The 21,937-nt window shown below is 36.1% G+C and overlaps 1 long non-coding RNA gene across 1 annotated transcript; it reads right to left on the bottom strand.

Moving 5' to 3' along the window:
* Nucleotides 1-4,139: 4,139 nt before the first annotated feature.
* Nucleotides 4,140-21,497, bottom strand: LOC306663211. The gene is made up of 3 exons (XR_013764397.1): nt 21,398-21,497; nt 6,804-7,047; nt 4,140-4,251 (listed from the first exon to the last, which is right to left on the bottom strand). It is a non-coding gene; the product is annotated as an uncharacterized lncRNA (long non-coding RNA).
* Between the last annotated feature and the right edge of the window lie 440 nt (nt 21,498-21,937).

The raw sequence follows: 21,937 nt of genomic DNA, 5'->3' as shown, positions 1-21,937 counted from the left end.
AATCAGAGGAAGAAGAGAAGTCTAGAAGATTTTTAGGGGATTGATAAACTTGGCTGATTACAGAGGATGGGAGGATGGAAAGGGGGTTGTGGTTGGGGGATGAAGCAGGGTTTCCCCCCCCACCCCCACTAGAAATGTATAAGACATGAATATGTTGGCCAAGAGGTTCAAACTGTGATATTGTATGCTGATTGAGGAATGTGAGTGTATTAGAGAGGGGGGGGGGATATTATCATCATTGTAACAACCAGAATAATAGCATATTTTTTGTTTTTTTATTTTTACTTATTTATTTTGATTCATTGTATACAAATGGGGTACAACTGTTTTTTCTCTGGTTATAGCATATTTATATAATAAGTACTCTTCTTTTTATTCGCTGTCTTACTTAGTTTTCTTAACTAAGTGAGAGAACAGGTGCTGCTGGGATTGGAACCTGGGCTTTTGATCACTAGATTGTCCTGCAGGAGAGTATAGTAGGCTTTTTATTTTAATCAATAAGATGTTACCTTCTGCACGAGATCTTCTGTACCCTCTGCCCCTCACTTAGTTTGGATTATGTTTCTCCTCTGGGTTCGTAGCATCTTTTAAAATCCTATTCCATAACAGGTTTTTAGATGTAGTGTGCACATTTATTATCTCTTCAATAATAATCCAAGCTTCTCAAGGGCATTTCCATGTCTTACCTAGTACACAGTGTTAATCATTTTTACAGGCTTAGTACTTAGCACAGTGCATGGTACATAATACATACTCAATAAATGTTTATGTGATAGATTGATAATAGGTTGTTAGCTTTGAGCAATTTTCCACTGTAAGATTGTAGAATCTTATGGGTAGTTCTTCTAGTAACTGTATGAAACCACATGGGACTGATAAAAGTAAGTTCAAATAATCATTTTAAAAAATGAATTCTTATTGCCAGTGTGACTACTGTGATATAGTGTCCAAATTCAAATTAAAGTAAATAAGGAGTTCTTGCTTTGCTAATGTAAAGTTTATGTAGTTAAAAGGCAGATATGATATTAAAAACATATTTTCTTTTAGCATTTGTTCTGCTTATATTGGAATATTATTTAAAGCTGTTGAACAAGGGCCTTTTAACCTACTGTTACCTGTATTTTGGGAAAAAATACAGTTGCGCACCATGGCAGAGAGCAAAAATACCTGAGGGGAAGCTACATGGAATTTGCAATATTGCTTACCTGTATTTTAAACATACTTAGAATGTAGATGACATTTCAAGTACTCTGAACAGATTTGCAAATGTTTAACAGAAAGGTTTATTTCAAAGGTCTTGATTATATTTTATTTGATAAACATATATTTAGATTATGAATAAATGATATTCCTCTTAGAAATTAAAATTACTACAATTTTTCAATGCAGAAGTTCTTCCTAGTTCAGGTATCAGATATGTAAAACACTGGTTACTAGAAATATACACTATTTAAAAATGTACATTTTTAAATGTCCAACAGTACTTTAGTAATGAAATAATCGGGTAGAATTACCAGATGCTGGTGCGTGACTAGATGGACAGTGGCTATAGGGAGGCATGTTAACTGGACACATATTGTAGTGGAAGGAAGAAGAACCAAGGATGACCCTGGATTTCTGGCTTAGGCGACAGAGATCTATTCAGGTCCTTGACAGATTGCATGATGCTCACCCGCATTGAGGAAAACCATCTGCTTTACCAAGTCCACCAATTCACATGCTAATTGCTTCTAGAAACACCCCTACAGACACAGTGAGAAATCATGTTTAACTAGCTGTCTGGGCATCTTGTGGCCCTGTTAAGATGACATGTAAAATTAACTATCAAAGCATCTATTTCATGAAAAAATTAACTCTTTCCAAAATGCCTAGAATGGCATTAATTCCTTACCATTCTTGAGAGAGCTGAGGAAATAGTCACCGTGTTCTGTGGTACAGTTGAGAAAGGCTGAATGATTAGATTTTGATAGGAATATCTCGAAAACGTTGCTGTTTTCTTACTGAATTCTGTTAGGTGATACATGATTTTTATTTATCCCATTACTAATGGTCACTTGATTAAGTATGTGTGTGTCTGTTAGGATTTTCTTATGTTTTTTTTTTTCTTTCTCCTTTGGTAATTAGGGAATTGTTTTGTGGCGAGTTTCTTTGAAGCTTTGCAAGTATCCCATTTCTCATCAAACTTTCCCTGTGTGTGTTTGTGTGTATTATATTGATTAATATGGACCTTGATTCATTACTATATTTATCTGGATGCTATATTTATCCCCAAGTTAGCTTGTGGAAGCCCCTTTAAGATGGATTATGTGTTCTCTTGTCATGTCTCCATCATATTTTGACTACTTTCTTATTTTTTAGCACACATGATATTAACAAGCTCATTATGTGCTTTCCCTGCTCAAGTCCAGGCAGCTGGCCTTTGGAATATGGTATTTCAAGTCTATCTCAGTGGACAGAGCTCTGTTATATATGCATATTCATATGAATGTATATACACATATTTCCAGATCTGTCTATTAATAAAATCATGAGTCTATACTAATACTATCAATTGTAATCTAGTTCCTCAGGGTTGATCATTTCAAAGTTACTGTCCTTGTAGGTAGAGAGACGGAACAATAAAAACATCTGATTAATTAACATTGGGTTACTTCAGGTTCTACCTTTTTGAAGTATTTGTTTTTCCTTTTTCTTTTTTTCACAGTACTGGGTATTGAAATCAGGGATGCTCTACCACTGAGCTACATCTCCACCCTTTTTATTTTTAATTTTGAGACACAGTCTAAGTTGACCAGGACGGCCTCAACTCTGCCATCCTCCTGCCTCAGAATAGCTGGGATTACAGACATGTATTGATGTATCTGGTTTGGGGTAAGAATTGAACTTTATTGCTATGGCAGCTGAAATTGTCCTGGTTAGGAAATTTGGCTGTTACCTCTCTAGTCCTGAATTCTTTTTTTTTTTTTTTTTTTTTTTTTTTTTTGCGGTACTGGGGATTGAACTAGTCCTGAATTCTTTAGAAGGTCAGATAAACAGCTTAGTTTCAGCTTGATGATATCCAACTTTACATTATTTTTTTTAGTCTTAAAAAGATTTTTTTTTTTTTTTTTAGATTTTAGAAGTTGTGTGAAATACATATAACATGAAATTTACCATTTAACCACTGTAAGTATATAATTCAGGAGCATTAAGTACATTCAAGTATGATGTGGAACTTTGGTATGAGTGACTCCCTTTTGATTTTTAGCTTGCTCTGTTAAGAAGTGTCAATCAGCTCAAACTCAGACGCTAGAAAAGTAAAAGAACTTTATTTAGAGGTCTTAGGAATTTCAATTTAGGAGACAAAAGTTCAGATTCCTCTGAATCAATATTCTGAAGGAGGTAGAGGAAATGGGAGCTTATACAGGTAAAAAGTTCCTAATCATTAAAAGTTAATTAAAATTGATTAAAGAGAAACTCCTGTTGAAGTTGAAAATGAATGCAAGGGTGGCTTGACAGGGGCTCCATGTCTGATAGAAGATAGAGAAAACAAAAATAAACCGAGTGGAAATGTCCAGAAAACAAGAGTCTGATAAAGCCTTGATATGCATTTGGAGTCTCTGAGCACAATGTAGTTTTCTGGTTGTTCCAGTCATTCCAGATGCCTTTAGTCAAAGGGAGAAAGTGACCAAAGTTCACATTCCAGGCAGCAGTTTGAGCCCTGTGTAAGTCCCATTCCTTTAATGGCCTCTTGGCTTCATTTTGAAAAGCTCTTTCAGTATTGCTTTCATAATACTTTTCCTTTTAATTTCACAGAAGCTTAGTCCATAACAATGGTTTCCAATAGTTTTTATTTAACAGTTGTAGACGGACAAATAAAAATTTATTTGTTTATTTATTCATTTTTATGTGGTCCTGAGGATCAAATCCAGTGCCTCATGCATGCGGCAAGTACTCTACCACTGAGCCACAACCCCAGCCCGTGTAGTGAATTTTTATCTTATGGTCTTTATTTTCTCTGTTCAACTATTGCTGAGGAGGGACCTAGTTGGGAGTTGTTTTTTTATTTTTTGGTGCGGGGTATTGAACTCAGGGGTGCTTAAACACTGAGCCACATTCCCAGGCCTTTTTTGTATTTTATTTAGAGACAGGGTCTCACTGAGTTGCTTAGTGCATCACTGCTACTGAGGCTGGCTTTGCAATTGACATCTTCCTGCCTCAGCCTTCCCAGCCACTGGGATTACAGGATTACTGCTCTCTTCAAATCTCCAACTAGAGAAAAGAAAGAAAAGAAAGTTCTGAAATTACTTGGAGAATGAGAAAGTGAGGGTAAAAATAGAAAATTTTATGATAGATATGGAAGACCTAACTGGGAATAGAAACTGAAAATGAATTGAGACACCAACAGAATGATTTCTGCAGCAGCTTGCAGGCTTAGGTGTGGAGACAGCAGATTTCATCAGGTAAACAGTTAAAGCAGAAAGACGGAATGGTTCCTTAAAATATTAGGAAAGTAAAGGAAGAGAGAGGGATCTAGAAGAACAGTAGATGAGTTCTTAATGGTTTCCAAGGTTCTTATGTGGTTTGGTCTGCCAAAATCAGAAACCAACTCCCTCTAATTCTAGGGTGAAGGAGGTTGGGGAGGAACTTTTGTAAATGTTCTGTACCCCATAGATTTAAAAGTCAGGCTGAATAGTCATGCCTCAGAGATATAGGAAACAATCTAGCTTTGGTGTCCAAGATATTAGGACAGCTTAATTAGATCACTATTGGGAAAAATTGGCTCTATGGTTGTCCATTGTGTTACTGCTCAGGATTCAAATACTGAGAAGAAAGATTAAATTTCAGCTGGCTTTGCTTGTGCCCACCCCTTGACCAGGACATTGACAGGTCTACCAAGACTGTGAGATGGTGGTTGGGGATTTCAAGATGGCGGAATAGAGAAGGTTGCTTTCCTGGCTGCACTGTCGCATGAAACCGAGATGGTAGTTGGGTATTCATCAAAGGAAAACAGGTGCTCTTTACAGAAAAAAAACAGAGGCTACACTGGCAAAACAAACATATGTTCAGCATTTGTGAATTTTATGTGTGAATATCAAACTTGTGCAGATCAAAGACTGATTTGATAAGGAAAGGAAAACAGTGAATAAAATGCTAAATTTTATTTTAGTTTTTCTTAATTACAAAAATGATGCATGTACATTGTAAAAACAATTAAAACTATTCCCCTGTCCAAATCTTGGGTAGTGATGTGCAGTGGTGTGTAGTGATGACTAAGATGTTGCTATACATGACAGCAGAATGGAAAAATAGGTAGAAAGTGATAGATTAATTTGAAAATCATTTTTATAACATTTTTCTGTAGTCCAGCTTCTGTCATATACACTGTGAATATGAAAGTGAATACTGAGAGTTTGTTCTCTTGCCTAGAAATTAAAGTATAAGAGAATGCATTAAAAACTTGAAGATCTAGCTGGGTGCCATGTCGCACACCAGTAATCCTTTCTTTCTTTCTTTCTCCCTTGTTCTTCTTTCTTTCCTTCCTTCCTCCCTCCCTCCCTTCCTTCCTTCCTTCCTTCCTTCCTTCCCTCCTTCCCTCCTTCCTTCCTTCCTTCCTTCCTTCCCTCCTTCCTTCCTTCCTTCCTTCCCTCCTTCCCTCCTTCCTTCCTTCCCTCCTTCCTTCCTTCCCTCCTTCCTTCCTTCCTTCCTTCCTTCCTTCCTTCCTTCCTTCCTTCCTTCCTTCCTTCCTTCCTTCCTTCCTTCCTTCCTCTCTCTTGCCTTCCTCCCCTCCCCTCCCTTCCCCTTTTCTCCCTCCTCTCCTCTTTCCCCCCCTCCCCTCCCCTCCCTTCCCTTCTCTTCCCTTTCCTTTCCTTCCCTTCCCTTCCCTCTTTCCTGGGATTGAACCCAGACCACTTTATCCTGAAATACATCTCCAATCCATTTTTAAATTGTTTTATTTTGAGACAGGGCCTTGCTAAATTGCTGAGGCTGGCCTTGGAGCTTTCGATCCTCCTTCCTCAGCAATCCCCCTTCCTCAGCAATCCCAAGTCACTGGTATTTATGGTTGTGGGTACCACCTCTTTCAGTTTATAAAGAAAATTTCTAACTCCCATCTTCAAAAAACACCCTACCAGGTTGCTTTAGAAAGTCAATATTTTAGTGTAACCAGTTTTATTGAGTAGACTCCACTTGGTGGATATACAATAATGTTTATTTTTCTGCAATTACAATTCCCAATAGTGTTTAATAGACTCTCCCAAAACAATTTCTTGATCACATTCTATAATTTTCTCATTGCTCTCAGTTTTTTTTTTTTTTTTTTTAAAGCCAAACAAACTAATTTTACTCTACTGTAAAAATCCAATCTCAGGTATGTTTCAAATGTAACCCCTTCAGTGCCTTCTACTAGGATCTAACTCTTTGGTCAGGGAGGAGGAATATTAAATGGAGGTGTTGAGGTTGCTTATTGAAGGTGAGGAAGTTCCCTTCTCCAGAAACCTTTGCCTGGTTTTATTGCTGCTCGTGGTCTCCTTATAACTTTGTGCAATTTTTAGGGTTGTGAAGCTTCATCTGGGTTCACTTTATCACTGAGGATGCCTGCAGAGAGGGTTATTGATATCTCCCTTTGATCCAAATATAGCCACTTTAAGAAGCAGCTCTTGGGTAACTCCAGGGCTTGACTTTTGTCCTCTCTATCTTCCATATTGAGTGAAACAGGAAAGCCCTCTTCTTCCCAATCATAAATGTGTGTCTTAGTCAGTTCAGGCTGCTATAAGAAAAAACCGTGGACTGGGGGATTTAAACAACAAATGTTTATTTCTCACCGTTCTGGAGCATGGGAATTCCAGGTTCCAGGTGTTAGTAGATCTGGTGGTTGCTGAGGGTACTCTTCCTGGTTTGCAGGGGGTTTTCTTTGTGTCCTCACATGAAAGCAGAAAGTAAGGGCAAACTCCTGCCCCTTCTTATTAGGGCATTAGTCCCTCTCATGCAGGCTCCACTTTCATAACATAATTACCTTCCCAAAACTCCAGGTCCTAAAATCATCACATTGGAGGTTAGGATTTCAGCCTGAAAATTTTAGGGGAGAGGACACAAACAATTTAGTTCAATAATAATGAGAGAACCTAGAATGGACTGGAAGTTTCTTCTACTTCTGAAGCTCCACACAATATGATCTCTTTTTATTTAACTTTCCTGAGTTCTCCTAGCTAACTTCCCTCAAAATTTCTGTAAAGCAGTATTAAGTTGTCAAGATACTGTTAATTTTAGCAGAAGGGCTATCAATATTATCATTTTATTTGACTCCCTATTGTAACATGGCAGGTCAGAGTGGTGGAGAGGAGTTAGGCCTATTGTGAAATCACAGGTCACAAACAGCTCACTAACGATGTTTAACTATTTTTATTTGAAGACTTTTTGTATGTAAACAGAATTGGGATGATTAAAAAATAAACATTTCTCCTTAAGACTTTTGAAAGACATTCTTAAACTTAAGTTAGTGTTAAAATGTACTCCTTAACCTTAAGCCCCATAGTTCCCTAAACAGAGATTTGAATAAAGAAGAATTTTAGATTCTGGCTTAAATGTGAAGATGACTTTAAGCATTCCCAATGGCCAACAAGTGAAACGATGATCATTCCCAAAATAGTACTGACTACCAGCTTTCTCAGTTGACTTCCTTCTGAGTGACATTTTTGATACCCATATTCTTCTTGTTAAGAACTCAATAATGGACTGGGTTAATTAGAGATAAGTAATTTTACCTTACATCAATCATCCTTCTGTCAGAATAAATTAACCTTTTTAGCTCCTATTTTCTGGAATTCCCAGCCTCCGCAGACACTGTTCTCGAGGCATTCAGTAGCCTCATAAAATTTAAAACTCATTTGAACTTGGAAATACCCATTATTAATAGAATTATTAAACTTAATAATCACAGAGATTTACTCAGCTCACTGAAGATAAGCTTATTGCAGGCACTTACTTCATAGGTTTGCTTCTTCCTCATTGTATGATCTGGAGAAATTCCATTATCTCTCTTTTGACTTATGACATGGGGATATACATTTATATCTACCTCAAATTATAGGAATAAAATGGGATAAAACCTATATTGAACTCTGCAGTGCACTGTGGAATGTTTGAGATCATTAGTATTGGAATTATTTTGAAACATGATCAGTCGGAAGATTTCACTTTTCCACTATTGATGTTAACTGATCCCTAATATCCCAGAATCCTTTCCCCTGGTCCCTCTGTATTCTTGCTGAGCCAGTCCTTGGGAGACTTCATGACACCCCAGTGCAAATAAACTGAGAGACTGGATGAATTGAGATAAATTTACTAACAGTACCACTAGCTCATTTGCTTTGTAAGGCAAAATAATACGGTGTATTTCATCAGAGGTAATTTGGGAAATATTCAAACATTTGGCTTTAATTAGAAAGGCAGGAAAATATATCAGAACTAGATTCCATTTGGGCAGGGTTTGTTTATCCTTTTAATCTTGAGTTAGAGCCAGAAATCTTCAGTTTTGACTCGTTTTTAAATGTTTCTCCAAATTTGGGCAGAGCCTTTGGCCTATTTAGAGATAGATGCAGTTCAGTTCAGTATTAAATAAAGGGAATGGTGGTAACATACACATTAGCACTCACCAAACTGAAGAGCGGAAGAGAGTCCTGGGGCCGGTAAGACCTTGTGTGCCCACAGAGGGGCACCACCAAGGAGTAAATGAATGCTTCATGGAAGTGGAGGAAATCCTGGTCATTAGAGTTTCTCTTGGGCAAAGAACAAATGTAATGTATTTAGAAAAAAGACTTTGATAAACCTGTTGGGGTTAGCTCCTCTATGGCCCCAACCATTGAGGACAAATTGCCTTCCAGTAGGACCTTGTTTTGTTCACTTCCCTAAAGAGCTGGTGAGAAGGTTTGGAGGTAGAATTGAGGACCAGGCTAACTTCCTGGTATCTATGAGGAGATTGAAATGGGGAAGACTGGGAAGAGGAGCAAGCAGCCATCTTGCTAGACCCCAAATTTGAGGAGGGAAATGAAGTCACTTCTTGGCTAAGGAAAAACTTTGAGAACCCAAAATGTCTAATGAGTGATTGTCAAAATTAATGTTTGGATAGGTGATGGCAACTCACAGTTCAACAGAAGTATAAAAACACCAGCCAGAAAGACTTCTGAACAGCCTGGTTGCTCAGTGCTCACCTGTCTCTTCACCAGATAACCATAGTTAGCTGTTTCTTATGAACTTTTCAGTTTTATGCAAATATAAGTATTTTTATTTCTCTTTTCTGCTTATTTTGACACAGAATGTAATATATGTACTGTCCCGACCTTAAAATTTTCACTATGCTATATATATATATATATATTTAAGATTTATTTTTCTTTCTAATTAAAACATATTAATTATGGCATACATTGTGGTATTTCGATACGTATATACAACATGTACTGATTATATCAGGGTAATAGCATGCCTGTCTCTATTTCATTGATGTACTATGATTAACTTAATCTATTTATGGACATGGAGTTTTCCCAATTGTTGGCATTTACAATATTGCAGTGGTAAACCTATAAAGACCTTATTTTACTTTCACATGCATATTTACCCTAGGGTACATTGCCAGTGTGAGTACTGTTGTTTAAGAGGATATGCAATTGTAATTTTGATAGACATTGCCACATTTCCTTCCTAAGGAGTTGTACTAATTTAAATTCCCAATGGAAATAAATGAAAGTGCTGATTTTGTTTTCACAGCTTTACTAATAAAAATCTCCCATGGGCTGGCTCAGTGAGCTCTGTTCTTTTATGGACTGACTGATACATCTGTTCCCTGGGCCACGGAAAGAACTGTGGAAACCAGAAGTGGTCAGAATACCATCTCGCGCAATACTTTGCCATTATTTTTCTCCCTGGCAAGAATACATTTTGACAAATCTGATGGGTGGGCAAATAGATCTTGGTTTCATTTTTTTTAAAGTTCAATTTTAAACAATTTGAAACTATCTTAAACATATAGAAAAAGTGCAAGTACAAGGAACCCCCTTCCCGGATTATTTAAGAGTGCTCCTGAATACCTTAGATTACATCTTTTTTTTTTTTTTTTAAATTTTGGTACTGGGGATTGAACCTAGGGGTGCTTTACCACTGAACTACATCCCCAGTCCTTAAAAAAAAAAAAAATTTTTTTTCTTTTGAAACAGGTTTACCTAAATTGCTGAGGCTGCCCTTAAACTTGTGATCCTCCTGCCTTAGCCTCTTCAGATACTGGGATTACAGGCATGTACTCTGCCCGGCTAGAATTATATATCTTATAAACAAGAATGTTCATATACATAACCAAAATAAAACCATCAGTATCAGGATATCGACTTTGATGTGTTACTGCTTCAAACTCCATTCACAATTTTCCCATTGTCCCAAATATGTTCTCTGTAGCAAAGGTAACACAGGTAAGCAGAATTCTGTGTTCTGCTTAGCTGCTGGGGCAACTCTTCTGCTTTCCTTCTTACTCATAATTGTTCCAGGATCATCTTGTACCTTCTCTGCCCTGGTCCTATGATCAGCCGTTTCTTTATGGAATCTTTTAGAGGAGAATGGCATTCAGAAGCCAAGATCTGAGTGCTAGATTTGCTCCTTGCTGTTGCGGTGTGTGTTTCTGGCCTTCTTAGTAAACAGATATTTACGCTGATATTTATTTTTATATAAAAACAAATTATGAATTAATACCTATACCTTTAATTACTACTTAGCACAAAAGAATTCATACTGGTTTTCTTCCTTTCCAGATATATTTGTTTTTAAGAGACAGAGGTCTTACTATATTTTTTCTTTATTTCCTATACAAAAAATTTTAGTAAATTAATCTTTCCCATTATTTTTGTGTGACTTACTTAAAACTTCTTAAATCAAAGATGAAATTTATGTTCAGCTGCATAAAGTAGGTATATTTGCTTGGTGAATCATTTGCTTATTTAACAAATACTTAATGAATTTGTTGTATGCTTTTGCCACTGAGGATCTGTTAGTAAAAATGAGAGACAAATTGGCTTCTCTTATTGAATTTATATTTATAATGTGGAGTCAAGTGTTACGGGTTAGATATGAGGTATCCACTAAAAGCTCATGTGAAAGACAATACTAGAACATTCAGAAATGAAATGACTGGGTTATGAGAGTCTTAACTTAATCATTGGTTAATCCAGTGATAGGGTGGTAACTCTCGGCAGGTAGGGTATGGCTGGAGGAGGTAGGTCACTGGGGTATATATTTTGTCCCTGGTGAGAAACCCTCTCCTGATTCCTGATAGTGGTGTCCTGAGCTTTCCTCCTCCACACCTTTCTGCCACAATGTTCTTCCTCACCTTGGTCCCAGAGCATAGAGTCAGCCATCTATTGACTGAGACCTCTAAAACTGTGAGCACCAGATAAAAATTTTCTCCTTGTTTTTGTAAGGTCTTTGGGTCACCGTGATTGAAAACCTTGACTAAAACACTCATGTTATGAACAAGTTCATATATAGGATTCACATATGATTCCAGGTAGTGAAGAAGCTACAAATAGAATAAAAAACAGAAACTGTGAGTTGTTGCAAGTGCTAGTGTAGCAGGGAGACTTCAGGGGACACCTGGTGACAGTATATATCCCAAGGGCCAGTGTCTGGGGTGTCCTGTCTACCCGTGAGGAAAAAGCCAGTGTTTGGGTCTCAAAACCTGAGTCAAAGATCCAAACTGGATGGGAAGGCAGCCACCCAACATAGCCATGTGGACCTCTCACTAATTATCCTGGGGTGGGGTTGGGTCACATATAAATATAGGCCTGTGTAATACTGCCTCCTCAGCTTCAATTGGTGACAAACAAAAACAAAACAAAACAAAAAAAAAAATCAGCAAAAACAACTTCATAAGTAACCAGTAAAGCTCTGTTTTCTTTAAAAAACATATTTAATTTTAATCTTTATAGCATTATTCTTACAAGTTAAGTGATATGAGTTCCATCTTGCAGATGAAGAATCTGGGGTTCTTAAAGGTTAATAATTTACTCAGCATCACATAGCTGGTAAGACACTGAGCAGAGATTAATTCCAAAACCCAGCTCTTTTCACTTTTGCTATCATCAGACTTGAACTTTTTTTGGCGGTAGTGGTGAGGTTAGTGCCTTCTAGAGGAAGCTCCACTATAAAGCAAAATTAAGCATCATATAAGATAGAATTCCCTAGACCATGAGACTCCTGCTAAAACTTGATAAATATGCCTTTGTCATGTAGAACATGTCCCATTTCAATAATAAAATATAAACTAATTTTTAGTCACCTTTTTAGACTTATTGTCCAGAATTCAGGGTATATTAGTTAGTTACATACTTTGCAATAAACAAAACTTATTGTCCTCATAAAATACAAAAATGCACAATGTTATAGGTCAGCTACCACCTGATACTCTTGTAAATGTGCATCTCTAAAAACGTTTCACCAGTGACATCACAGCTAAGTTCAACCAATGAATCCAGCAATCACCAACCAGTTGCCTAAATAGATTTTTTAAATATTAGATATGAGAATTCAGTAACTAAATTGTAGTGATGGTTAATACTGCACTTAAAAACATCATATAATTGAAAAGACAAATAATCCATGATTAGAGAATAAAATAATAATATACCCATAAAATAAAGTAAAAAACAAACAAAACCAGAAGAGGTAATAAAAGCAAATATTTGAATCACTTATGTATAATGAAAAGGGAATGTCACTGTTGCAGAATGCCATTTTCCTTATCTGTGATTTGGCATAAAGCTGAGATAGTATAATCCTACTGGCTACTGGTAGTCACTTGGGAGTGGCTGCCTAGAACCCTGTATTGAGAAAGACTGTGAAACCTAAGCAGGTTTCAGCAACACAGAGTGCATGAATTGAATGGCAAGGAGAGAGGCAGCACTGGTAGGGGAGGAAGGAATGGTCATATTCCTTTTATGAGGAAACCACTCCCACAATAACTAATCCACTCTGGCAAAAATGTACTTGATTCATTCACGAGGGCAGAATCCTTATGGCCTGATCTCCTCTTATGGTCTCATTTCTCAATACTGCTGCCTTGGTGATTAAATTAATAACACAGGAATTTTGGGGGACACATTCAAATCATAGCAGAGAGAGTTTTTGTTTTTAAATAAGACACAAGATATAAGAAGAAAAATCATAATGTGAATGGATAAGGTTACATGGTAGTTTTATAGTATTTCTAATATTATTTCATGTGCATGAAAATCAAGGTTTAAAAAGTGAAAAATCGAACCATGGGTTGAGAGAAGATATTTATAGTGATTAACACCAACTTTCAAAGGATTAACATTCCAAATGTATAAAGATACTGACAAAATTAGTAACAAATAAATTAATAACCCAACAGAGAAACAGAAAAAAATTTGAAGAGCCATTTCACAGAAGAGAAAAATCCAATGTCCATTAATACAAGAAAATATCTCTAGATAACACCATTTCACACCCATGAGATTGGCATAAAACTAGAAAATTTTAGAAAAAGAAGTGTTGGTGAGGGGAAGAAGCAACAGAAAACTTGCATGGCTGGTAAGAGACTGCCAGGTAATGATGTGGAATTTACAGAAGGTTTCACATATGTGTACAAGGAGACTGAGACAAGAAGATGATGGTGACATTGCTCATAATAAAAATATGGAAAAAATGCAGGCAGGGAGGAGGGGAGAAAGTCTTGGAAACAAAGTCATCTAAAATCAAGGGATAAAAGAAAAATGGAAAGGATATGGATGATGGAGTATCACAGGTAAGTTTTAAAACATGCCAAACAGTCTTGTGATTGTTTATTGATGTTTACACACATTGTAAAGATACAGCACTATGCAGGATAATGACAGACATCAAATTGAGATTGTATTTTATCTCTCGGATCTGGAAAAGAAGTTTGGATCAGTGTGTGTGTGGAGATGTGGATGATTTCATTTCATACTTTACATTTAGGCTCGAGGTGGGTACTTAGATATTTCTACTATTTTTCTCTGTATGTTTTGATAGACTGGAAATATTTCACATTTAAAACAGGGAGAAAATTAACTTTGTTATTGTTTAAAAACATGTGACCATAAGCATTTTCCAAAATGATGACTAATATTATATAATGAACTCAATTGGATGTTGGCTCTTTAAAAAATTATACCATCAGTTGATTTATTTGCAGTAGAGAAGAATTCCTTGTATAAAGAAATACATTCTAAAAGTTCATTGATGTAAAAACGTTTAAATTTTTTTCCCAGAAAAAGTATTATATTACTTTAAAGAAAAGCACTGTGATTTAGTTAGGTTAAAACTACTTAAAGATAAAATATACTCCTAGTTTCAATAACTCTTGATAAATGCTTGTATTCTAATCTAAGTAATGCTTTCTCTCTCTAGAGCTGCACAAGTACAAATAACTATCATTGAATGCTTAAGCAGTATCCTGTTCCTATGGCTGTGTGGTTGACTGGGTCACAACAAAAGTAAAAACACAATTGAGATTACAGTTACATAAACAAGATCAGCGGGTGGCATTCCCCAGGGACAGGTCTACCAGAGGAAAGTTTAAGTGATAACTCCTGACCAGGGACTGATGTTTGAAATACTCTTCTTTTCTCATTTCTGAATTAGAGTTTTATTTATGTAGCATTTTCCAAGATCTGTGGAACATTATGATGTGTCAGATATGTAAGAACTTTGCTTGTTATTCAAACTATTAAAAGAAATAAAAACCTTCTCTAGTGGAAAAATAGGCTTACTTTTAAAGTCTCTTTTTTGTTTTACTTCTAAGAAATGCCTCTTTCCTGAAAATTAAAAAAAAAAAAAAAAGTAATAAAAAAGAAAAGCGATCTCATGAAAATAGAAAGAAGACTAATAAAGTAGAGGAAGGGGATCTGGAAAAAGGAAGGAGAGGAGGACATGGGGAAGCACTGGGGAACAAAATCTATCAAATTATGCTATGTCCAGGTACAAATATACCACAGCTTTTATATATAATTATAATACACAAAAAATTAAAATGATAGAAGGGTGATCAAAAGTAGAGTAAGTAGATAAAGGGGAGGAGAAGGGAGCATAAGAGAAAATACAAGGGAAGGAAATTGATAAAATTATGTCATGTGCATGTACAAATAGGGCCTAATGAATCTCACTATTGTGCATAATTATAATGTACCATTGAAAAAAAGGTCTCTCTTCTATTCCTCTGTATCCTAATCCAGGTGCCTGTAACTGGGGTTGCTGCAGAGGTATTTTGGAATTCTCCTAGTTTCCTATATCTCCTCGGTCAATTCTAGTCAGCTGTCTACTTAAAGATGTACAGCAGTTATTGTGTGCCAACTGGTTGGAATTATTCAGTCTTGGTTCCTTCTTGTTAATAAAAATTTGAACTCTCCCTTTTTAGGTCAGTTATCAACAAAAGTTGACTTGTGACAATTTTCACTGACTTACAGTAAAAAGACAAAAATATGGATATATAGTTAGGGTTGTAAATAACTAACATTAAATAAATTTAAAAATTTGAGATGGGGGAGGATCTAAACAACTTAGCAAGACCCTGTCTATAAATAAAATATATAAAAAAAAGGGCTGGGGATGTGGCTCAATGGTTAAGTGCCCCTGAGTTCAATCCCTGTTGTACCATCCCCTGCAAAAAAAAAAAAAAAAAAAAATTCAGATTTTTTATTTTGCCTTTTGTGATAAATGGTCTTTTTTTTTTTTTAAATAAAATGATGGTGATAATTGATGGTAGAATTTAAAAAAAAAAAAGATCTTTTCTGCCAAAGGTATGAGTTGACAATAGTTAGATACTTTCTTCCCATTCCCCATGCCTATCACTTCTGCCACCCACTTCTCCCTCACACACACACACACACACACACACACACACACACCTTACATTCTCTTAAATTTTTTGCCAGTCAGGGAAACTTAATGGTCTCAGTCAAATGCTTTGCACAATTTGTACTCAATCTTCCCTATTTTCACCTCGGTCTTTTCTCATCGTTATTCCTGTTTCTCAAATATCCTGCTTCTTTAAGGTAAATTCTATGCTTCCTGTAATCCATATCAAATCTCCTCTCCTTCATTTAGTCTTCTCTATCTCACATTTTGTGTCTCTTCATTCATCTTCCTTAGCACTTATGAGAATATTTATCAAAACATCTGACATTGGTTGCCATAAGAGTGTTTTTTCCCCCAACAGTCTTTTCTCTCCAACAAGTTTTAACATAAAAGGAAGAACTTTTTGCATTTTCTTTAATCTTTTACCTTACAAAGGTGAGAAATACAGAGAAGTTTGGTAAGGACATAAAAGCTCGTGTAAAATATTTTGTGTTCTAGTAGACCTTCCACTGTGTTATACATGAATATAATGATTTAATAGTTATAAATTATAGTGTCTCTTCACAAGATATTCCAACTGTCTGCTGCATAGGTCCACTGCTGTTTGGTGTGTCCATGAGACTGGTTTTGGCCAAAGAAATTTAAGTGTAAGTGATGTGGTACTTTCATGTGGGAGCTTTTTGGACAAGTGCAGATTTACTGTTCTCTCCTTGTGCCACAGAGAAAAACACTATTTGGCTTAGTTCCTGAAGTGAGCAAGTGCAGAGAAAAGTCTCCAAACAGCCTCAAGAAAACTTGAGATATAAGTGAGAAATAATTCTTTGTTTCTTCATTCACTAAGATTTTGGAAGATGTAGATTATAGCAGTACAATCTAACCTATCAATACCAATATAAATTTGGTTAGTAAAAAATGATGAAATTTCCAATTTTCCTTTTTTGATCATTTATAATTATTTTGTTGAAGATGTCAGAGAATTTCAATATATTCTATTTCTTATCTTTAAAAGTAAAGATAGAAGAAACCTGAATCATCTTAATGAGACAATGAAGACTCAAAATCTCAGAGTCACCTAGAAACATGTAGAACAGATTTAAAAATTCACAGTCCCGAAATGGGCAAACAGAAAACAATCCACATAAAGGGTAAATTTCTTTGAAAAGAAGTGGTTATTCGTAGTCCTCAAGAACAAAATTTCCATGTGTCATTAATGCATATGAAATACTTTCTACTCTAACTTTCATGTTCCCAGGAAAGTTGATTTGAATCAGTTTCTATAATATTATTTTGGATTTAAAATAAATAAAATTTGAGAGCTGGGATTAATTTTCTTTAACACTTGTACTTCATTCATGGTTTAATATTTGCTGAACAAATTCTTCACTGAGCTTATGTGCTAAGGGTCCTGGTGTTACTTAAAACAATAGGTTAAAATGTGAACAGCAAAGCAAGAATCTGGTAGGGTCATGTGAGGAAGTCTTGCCTGGTAGGAAATGTTTTACCATGATTCTTCAAGATGGTTGTTCTGTACAAAAGTAGAAAAACAAATGACTAATCTCCTAGCTCTAAATTAATTTTTGGAGGCCTTGTGACTGGCACAAAGATTTTTGGAGCCTTGGCGCCATCTGCTGGCCAATTGTTAAATTTTCATATTCCTTCTGAAATTTTTTCAAGAAATAATATTTATTTTTTTGCTGGGCACGGTGGTGCATGCCTGTATTCTCAGCAGATCAAGAGACTGAGGCAGGAGGATTACAAGTTTGAGGCATGTCTCAGCAATTTAGTGAGACCCTAAGCAACTTAGTGAGACCCTGTCTCAAAAAATAAAAAAAGGGTTACGGATGTAGTTCAGTGGGAATGAGCCCCTGGGTTCAATCCCTGGTACCATATTGAAAAAAAAAAAAAAATTATATTTTCTAATAAATGCCATTAATTGTTATAAGTAAAATTATTTAAAATGTTACTTCTAAAAACTTGTGTAAAAAAACAGACAGGTTTCAATCTTGAGCAAATTTTTTAAATATTTGTACTTTATTTAGTTTTGATAGCATAACACACATAAAACTTTTTAATGTCAGAAATTATTTTTAAAATTTGAGAAGGAAGCTGGAAATAACATTGTTAATTGTCTGTTTTGTACCCAAAACTGTATGATATGCTTTGAGTAGATGGTCTCAGTTACTTTCTACAACCATGTTTCAAAGTGGGCACTGTAGTCCCAGGTTTATTGCTGAAGAAACACAAGAGAAGTTAAAGACATAAATGCTAACATTTCAGGAAAAAGACAAGTTGTTTATTTTTAACAAAATGATTACAATTGTTCACATTAAGCTATGCTACAAAATTGAATTAACAGATATTTGCAGTATTTTTTCTCTTGTGACTGATTTTATCATTTTAAATTAGATTAGTTGGATGTTTGATTTACTTCTGTCTTTAGGATGATAAAAAAATTGAAGGTTGTTTGCATTTTTTCCTATCACACTCTTGTTTGTTGCTGTATCTTTAGCGACCAAAAGAAGCATTATTTATCTAGTAGGTGCTGAACAAATTTTGACAGAAAGAAGGAGAAAGAGAGAGAGTGGAGGAGAGAGAGAGAGAGAGAGAGAGAGAGAGAGAGAGAGAGAGAGAGAGAAAGAAAGAAGGAGAAGAAAGAAAGGAAAGCAGGAAGGAGGAGGGAGAGGAGAAGATAATCTGGTGCTTGTTACGTAAAAGGTTTTGGTAAAGACACAGGAGGACATTTCACCTTTGGCATTGGGGTTTGTGGAAATAAAGTGGAGGAAAGTTAACATCTGTAGGGTTTGCTATATGCCACATACTACTGTAAAACAGTTTATAATCACAATTTCATTAATCTTAGAACCAACCGTTATGGTTTAGATATGAGTGTCCCCCAAAAGCTCATGTATGAGATAATGCAAAGAAGTTTTGAGTTGAAACGATCGGGTTATGGGAGCCTCAACCTAATCAGTGCATTAATTCCCTGACAGGGGTTAACTGGGTAGTAACTGGAGGCAGGTAGGGGGTGACTGGAGGAGATGGGTCCCTGGGGGCATGTCTTTGGGGTTTATGTTCTGTCCATGGCAAGAGGAGCTGTCTCTCTCTCTCTCTTTGCTTCCCAGTGCCATGTTCCTGAGCTGCTTTCTTCCGCCACCCACATCTGCCATGATGTTCTGCCTCACCTCAGGCCCTGATGATGGAATTGGCTCTCTGTGGACTAAGACCTCTGAAACCATGAGCCCTGATAAACTTTTCTTCCTCTAATTGTTCTCATCAGGTCTTTTGGTCACTATAGCAAAAAAACTGACTAAAACACCAACCAAGTGAGCTGGTTATTTTTGTTTCCAGTTTTACAGAGAATTGTGCTCAGTGTGGTTAAGTAATTTACACAAGGTCACACAACTCAGCAAGTGGCACAGTGAAGATTTAAATATGTTTGTCTGACTTACAAGGAAAAATTTTAATGTCCTGTCCACTCGTTCAACCAGCAAACATTCACTGAATGGTGTAGCAGCCTTCTCAGATAATCCTATTTCCTCTCCCACTTTGTAATAACTATCCCAGAGTATTTCTTCAGTCAAAATCTCTTCTCTGAAATCCAGACTTATGTACCCAAATGACTATTTAGATCCCCTTTTAAGGGTCTATACAAAACTCATCTTAATATATATAAATCAAAATCTAGATGTTAGCCCCAACTTTTGCCTTTTCCTTGGTTTCCATTTTCTTTGCAAATTATACAGACAGCAATCCAGTTAATAAAATTAGAAAATTGGGAGTCAACATCAGTTACTTCTCTCTCTTTAACTTTCAGATCCCATCTTCATGTTTCATACTTGATTTCTGTCTTGCTTTGTATCTGCTAGATATGCAGGCCTTCTGGCAGTTTTGAGAGCAGATCAATTTCTTTCTCACAAAAAGATTTGCACTTGCTATCATCTTGGAATACTTCCTTGATCTTTCCTTTCAGGTCTCAGCTTAAATGAAACCCTTTCAAAAAAAAAAAAAAAAAAAAAATAGTTCCTGAAAAACTATAATAAAAAAAAATCAAAGTTTTCTAAGTAGGTCTTTTGCTATTCTTTATAGTATTCAACAAATTCCCTCCCACCCCATACTTAGAAAAGCCTGTAATCATCTTACTTTATTTGTTTTATGTCTGCTCCTACCATAGCCTGTGTTCTATGAGCCCACCTGATTTGTCTATGTTTCTTTGATGAAAACATATGGTTTAGCACCAGACTTGGCACATACAAAGTATTTCACAAATAGTGTTGTAATCAACAAATAATTTTCTGTGAAATCTCTTGAAGACTATTGTTTAATGCTTCCTCTAAGACACAAAACTATATCTATTTTACAAAAACTGTTTGTCTTACTATCTGCAGCATCTAGCAAGGTGCTTTTTGCAAAATTGACTATTTTACAAGTGAATGATGATCAGAGAGATCAGGTGTGTCCCCCAGGTGATGTGCCTCTGTGTGGAAGGTTGGAGCTACCTTCTCTGGTTCCGTCTTTTGCTTCCTGCAGTGTTGACATAAAGGGTACTTTGGGGAGAAGATTTTATGTCCTTCTACAATCTATAGCAGTTCCCCCTGTACCTTATAAATTGATTTCTAATAAATCTACAAAAGAGAAGTAAGGCCTTATTATGCAAGGAGTCCAAGACAAGCCACACCTTCCAATGAGTTCACTCGAGTCTCCTCTAAAATGTCATTTTGGAGTTACTTATTTAGATTGCATTATGTAGAATTCAGCCAGTTAATTTAAATATGCAAGTCAGCCCAATGCACTTGAAGAGAAACTGTGAATACTAATTCATTTTTTTTTTCAGTAGTCATCAGATATAAGATTACTCTGATGTAAAAGAACAGGTTAATGAGATGAACTCTATTAGCTTTAAAACAAGTGTGAAATAATTTGTTTTCATTTGGATTTTCACATACATGTTCACTCCATTTTATAGCTCACTAGTAATTACAGCATACAGGAGTACACCAACGCAGAAATAAACTACTTTTCCAAACACTAGGGCTGTTTTGTGTTAGATTGGTCTTTAAATGATATGTGATAGTCTCAAAAAATTGAACATTATCTCCCTTGGGATTTTATAAATGCTTGATAAATATCTTCATAGTCTAACAGCAGGGACAGCAAACTATGGCCTGAGGGCAAATCCAACCTATACTTGTTCTTTCAAGACTGCAAACTGAATAGTCTTTGCATTTTAAATGACTGAAAAAAGTCAAAAGAAGAATAACATTTTGTAACCCATGAAATGATATAAAATTCAAATTTAGGTGTCCAAAAATAAAGTATCATTGAGACACTGCCACACTCATTTATGTATCATCTCTGGCTGCTTTTGTGCCACAGCTGCACAGTTGAGTAGCTGTGACAGAGATGATCATGAACAGCAAAGATCATGAACTGGCCCTTTACAGAAAATGTTTGCCTACTCCAGGTCTCAAGTATTATAGCAGAGACTGCCCACACGCCTCAGGTCCTATCCCTGAGAACTTTCTCTGGGTCTTTGTACCTTATCTGTTTCCAGCAGATCAGAAGAGTTCATGAATCAACCCTTTTGAGAAACAGCCCGCCATCACTGAGCCCTCGTGGGTGAATACCCTGCTTCCCTTGTCCCAAGGTTGGGCATATCCTACTCAGGCTGTCAGGGTCACCCTTTATCTAGGATTAAGCCTGAGTGCCCCAGTGGCAACTGCCCTCATAAAACAAACTTCTCTGCCTTACCACTCCAATACAGAGTGTCCTGAAAACTCCTGCCAACAGAATCCTGGTAGGCTGCTAGGAAAATCCAAACTAAGACAAATGTGAATCATTCCCACATATATTATTTATTCTGTCACTTTGATGCATAAGCTACCCAGGTGTGATGAAAAATTTATCACTAAACATTTGGGCCATTTTTTCTTACTACTAAAGGAAAGACAGGCTTTATTAATTGATAGTTTTATTCTGTATGACATTTATTGGCTAATTTATCCTGAAAGATGTAGTTTGATAATTTTCTTATATTTTGAACATAAATGCCTGGTTCAGGAGAATGATTTTTAAAGCA

Source organism: Sciurus vulgaris, assembly GCF_902686455.1.
Source record: "Sciurus vulgaris genome assembly, chromosome: 6".
NCBI lineage: Eukaryota > Metazoa > Chordata > Mammalia > Rodentia > Sciuridae > Sciurus > Sciurus vulgaris.
Note: the sequence above shows the minus strand (reverse complement) of the source record. Positions and strands in the feature narration are given on the sequence as shown.